The sequence below is a fragment of the Camellia sinensis genome, chromosome 3 (genome assembly GCF_055761805.1).
Source record: "Camellia sinensis isolate YWXY chromosome 3, ASM5576180v1, whole genome shotgun sequence".
NCBI classification, from domain to species: domain Eukaryota; kingdom Viridiplantae; phylum Streptophyta; class Magnoliopsida; order Ericales; family Theaceae; genus Camellia; species Camellia sinensis.
The window spans coordinates 212,891,249-212,896,828 of NC_138963.1; the positions used below are offsets into that span (position 1 = coordinate 212,891,249).

Genomic DNA, 5,580 nt, shown 5'->3' on the forward strand with positions numbered 1-5,580 from the left:
GAGGCTCCGTTTGGGAACTTTTTAGTTTTTTTTTTTTTTTGTTATTTGAGCTTGGGCTCAAAAGTTTGATTTGGGAAGAGTTTTTTGATTTTTTTATGAAAGGAGAGTGTAATGATTATAAATTAAATGTGATATTTTGTCTGTTAAATACCCTATTCTGTCTTTCGTGACTTAAAGAATCAAAAGAATCCAAATAAGCTCTTCCCAAACCACACCTCAATTTTCTTTAAACCAAGGATAATAAAACCAGGGACTTTTGATTAAACCCGCGTTTGGTCATGATTTCAATTAAAAATTTTAATTTTTTAAAAAAATTTATAATTAAATACAATAATTTAAAATTACTTAAAATTTAATTTAAAAATTATTTTGAAAATTCATAATTAAATATACAACTCAAAATTCTTTTTAAAATTTAAAACTAAATTCTTTCAAAACTCTATTTTTAAAAAAAAAATCAAAAAAATATTATTTTATTTTATTTTTTAAAATTATTTTTAGAATCGTGATTTAATTGGAGTCGTATTTTGAGTTATGAGTTTTGAAAAGAAAATTTGTTTAATTATGAGTTTTAAAAAGAGTTTTGAGTTGTATTTTGAAATTTTTGAAATTTATTTTTTAAAATATTTAAATTTTAGGGTAAATATTTTATATTTTAAATATTTATTTATTTATTTTATTTTAATGTGCACTATATTTCATATATTTGTGTATTGTATTTTTTAAAATATTTTAAATATTAAAAAAATATTTTATGTTAAATATAGAATTTTTATTTTAAATATTTTAATTTTTTTGTTATGTGTTTGGTGACGATTTGAGTGTGGAGTTTTGAAAGTACTGTGGAGTTTCGAATTATGTGTTTGGTTATGAATTTTGAAAATAATTTTTTAATTGAGTTTTGAATTATATGTTTGGTTACGATTTGAGTGTGGAGTTATGTTTTAAGTTTAAAATATTTAGAAAATAAAATAAAATATTTAAAATAAAATTATATATTTAAAATAAAATTTTCTTAAACATTTTTTAATATTTTTAAAAAACAAATCCAAAAAATTTCAAAATATAACTTAAAACTCTTTTCAAAATTCAAAAATTATTTTCAAAACTCATAATCAAACAAATTTTCTCTTTTCAAAACTCAACTTACAATTCCACATTTAAACGACAACTTCACACTCAAATTATAATTCCAAAACTAAACCAAACAGAGCTTAATTTTTTCTCCAAAAAAATATAGTTAATTTAATAATTTTGATAAAATTATTTTGATTTTTTTAATAAAATTAAGTGATTGAAATTAATGTAAATATTAAAATAAATATATATATTTTAATATTAAAGATATAATAATATCATTTTTTTATTCATATGAGTAATGAGTTATTGATGAAAAATGATTTAATTATTATGTAAATTAAAACTTCGAGGGAATACTAATATAATTATGTCAAAAGTGTAAGGTTAACTGTATGTTCTCCAACTTCAAGTGAGGTGAGTGTAATTTATTAGAAAACCAAATAGTTAATTTATTCATTGAAAATAAATTAATAAAAAATAGTTTCTTGACACATTCTTAGTTTATTTTATTTTATTTTTAGTTTTCTAATATAATTTTGGAGTAGTTTGAATGTGAATGAAAACGGAAATGTCCAAATGACTTCTTTTTTTTTTTTTGGTTGACAAAATGGGTTTTAAAACTAATAAGGTGGTTTTTAAGAGGATAAATGAAACCTAAATACATAAGACAAGTAAATAAAAGTTCATAAAATAAGACACAAATGAGATTTCTTTGTCTGACATTAATAAAATTCTTATGTATTCATAACATAGTTGGATAGAAAAACTTTTAAGACTTATAATTTGATATGTTTGATTTTTGTAGGCGGTCTCAAGTTTTATTTAAATTAATGTGTGTAACTTTAATTTTTTATATAATGTGTATATATTTATTGACTTAGATTCAAGTTGAGTTTAATTTGTTTAAATATATTTTATTTATATAATAAATTTATGTTAGCCGCTTCAGAGTGGGGAGTGTGTTATTTTGTAATTAGTGTTAAATAAAATTTTATAAGGGGTTTTTTTTTAGGGTCCCTGATATTAAAATTTTATAGTATAAAGGACATTTAATATTTTCATAATGTCTAAGGTCCCTCAACATTGATCCAGAGAAATTTCAGTTCAGAGAAATTCCAGTCCAGAGAAATTTCAGCCCAGAGAAATTCCAGTCCAGAGAAATTTCAGCCCAGAGAAATTTTTCCCAGAGAAATTCTATTCAGAGAAATTCTGGACTGCACAGAGAAAATCTCACATTTCTCTGGACTTTCCAGATAAATTCACTTCGATCCAGAGAAATTTCCCTCTCTAACTCAGAGAAATTTACTGAAAACCAGAGAAATTCTCATCTCCAATCCAGAGAAATTCACTTAACCCAGAGAAATTCTCCCTCTCCAACCCAAACCAGAGAAATTCTTTCTCTCCAATCCAGAGAAATTCCAATTTCTGTGAATGGGATGCCAGAGATAGAGGCAAATTTCTCTGCTTTAACATCATAGACAACTTTGTATACATCAAGAAAATAAATACAGAGGAAGGAAAATGCAATGAAGCCTATTATATTACATATCTACATTACATATATACATTACATTACATATATATATATATACATTACATATATATACATTACATACATTACATATATATACATTACATACATTACATATATATACATTACATATATATACATTACATACATTACATATATATACATTACATTACATATACATTACATTACATATATATATATACATTACATTACATATATATATATATATATATATCATTTGTACTTTGGTGGCGGTACCATCATCTAATTTTCCTGCTTGTGACATTGACAGTGCAAGCATTAATGAAGCCATTTTTTGGCTTACTAATATAGTAATAAGTTCTTGGGAATTAAGGAACCAAGCGCATCCCTTGTGATGTGTTTTGACGGATTTTAAAGATCTTAACCTTGTGGTAGTTTTGATTGTTGATTTTGTCCATGTTCACTCTATTCCCACATTTATTGATACTGATTCTATGCATGTTTTGGTTGTGGAATATCCTTTTGATTGTCCCTTCATATAAAATGAGATTCTATTGTTTTCTTCAAGCTGGTGAATTTTTCTACTCAGCCCAAAATAGTGCTACAGCTCGGCAGAGAGAATTCGGATCACAGCAGATTGGTGAAGAGTCCTTAGACACTCCTCTGCTATTGGAGCAAGTAAAACTTGAGCTGATATATATATATATATATATATATTTTTTTTTTTGTTTTTAGTATTGAGTGAAAAATTTGTTTTCCTCAGAGAAAATATGTCTTCATGGTGTGTTATTTGGTGTAGGAAATGACAGCTGATTCATCCAAGCAAGCCAAACATAAACAATACCTGAGAAAGAGACAAATTGAGAGTGTGAATCTGAGAAGCTCTTACTTTAAAAACCCTGAAAGCTCTGAAAGTTGAAATCTGGGCAAAAGCTTCCTTCTTTCGTCATCAATGAATGTCTCGTGTGGTCTGTGAATTGCAGAGAAATGGTGATGATGGTGGAGGAAAGACACTGATCTGAAGGGAGAGGCAATCTGCGAAGTTGATCTGAAGGAGAGGTGCTGGCAGCAACAGTGGAGGAGGCGATAACTACGACGGAGGTGAAGTGATGAGATCGGGGAGAGAGAGATAGTGGTGGGAGGGGGTGTGGAGGACCTTAAACATAATAAAATAAGATTGTGGATCTGTTACATTATCAAATATGGAAGAGGGACCTCAGACTAATTTTCCCATTTTATAATACTCAATTTTATTTAAATTAATGTGTGTAACTTTAATTTTTTTATAATGTGTACAAATTTATTGACTTGGATTCAAGTCAAGTTTAATTTGCTTAAATTTATTTTATTTATATAATAAATTTATGTTAACCGCTTTAGAGTGAGGAGTGTTATTTTGTAATTAGTGTTAAATACAATTATATAATACTTTAAGATAATGAAATCTTACAAACAATTTAATTTAATTTAATTAATCAAATAAAAAATATATAAGCAACTAGTATAGTTTTTTGGAGTTTCCACTTGACAACTTTGGTTTAATCGATCAAGTTAAGAAAAAAAGTGTTTTTGTTTGATTGGTCATATATATAAAGTATATAACAACTTTCTTTCAGAAAAAAAGGAATTCCGTTGCCGGGAATCGAACCCGGGTCTCCTGGGTGAAAGCCAGATATCCTAACCGCTGGACGACAACGGATTTGTTGCTTGAGAACGCTTATTTATAATTTAATCATTACTTATAAAAATGCAGCTCTCTGTCAGTAGCTGAGATTCTTTCTCTGCCATTCAATACGGTATTTTTTTTTTTTCGACCGACAAATACAGTAATTTGTTGATGCAGGATGAGCTTCAATGGAATTGCTTTATTACTAGGGTCATGCTTGATTCATAAGATAAATAGTGAAGTATTAATAATCCTATTAAATTAGTGTGATATTCACTATCCAATTGGATTAATATCTATTGGATTAATAATTCCACCCCTACCGCTACAAATTTGTTGGATTAATTATCCATTGAATTAACAATTCTAAATCAAAATTTTAAAACAAACATAGGATAATTGGCCCCACAAACTAATAATCTCAATTTCATGCTCCAATTCACCCAATCAAACATGCCCTAGAGGTACTAAATTCACATCAAAGGAGTTAATTTTAGTTAGATGGGCAATTAGCATGATGGTCAAACAGGACACATGGTAGGAAGCACGGTACACAATCACTAACATCAAAACTGACACAGTGGAATACACGGGGATTAAATATCATTTTAATAGATAAAAAAGTTCTCGAATTCACGAGAAAAATAAAACCTTGAATTGGAAGAGAAAATATCTTAATATTATTGATTGAATGAATAAAAGTTGTCTTTGCTATGAAATTTACATAACTATTTATAATAAACTAAATCTAATACTTATAGGAAAAGTAATTCTAAAATAAATTAGTAAACTTAAATCAACACAAATTAGGAAACTTAAGAGAATAAGAAACTAAAATTCTAAACTATTTAAAATTCTTGTCAAAATATAATTCTAAAATAATAAAATTTAGAAAACCTAATAATTCTAAAATATTTATACTAAATTATAAGAATCTTAATAAAATAATATATCAAGAATATTAAAACTAAAAATATAAAAATTCTTAAAATCTTGTTGTACATCAAGCTCCTCTTCTTTGAAAGAACTCGTCCTCGAGTTCATATTAGAGATCTGCCATCTTCCCACCCAAATAAAAAAATACTTGGAATACTTTAGTTGTTTGTCCCTCTTCCGAACATTATATGCAGAGAAGTCTACTTTCTGAAAGTTATTCTTTACATGCTTCAACTGGTGGACAATATCAATTAAACAAGCATTGAAAATTAAATTAAATTGCTCTACACCAAGAAAATCAACGAAATCTATTTTATGTTAATGTTGGATACTTTTTGGACTCTGCTCTGTCTTAGAATCAGTTGAATATTCAATTATCAATCTT

General features: G+C 26.7%; 1 non-coding gene across 1 annotated transcript; it reads right to left on the reverse strand.

Moving 5' to 3' along the window:
- Positions 1-4,220: 4,220 nt before the first annotated feature.
- Positions 4,221-4,292, reverse strand: TRNAE-UUC (transfer RNA glutamic acid (anticodon UUC)). The gene has a single exon. It is a non-coding gene; the product is annotated as a tRNA-Glu (tRNA).
- Positions 4,293-5,580: the final 1,288 nt, after the last annotated feature.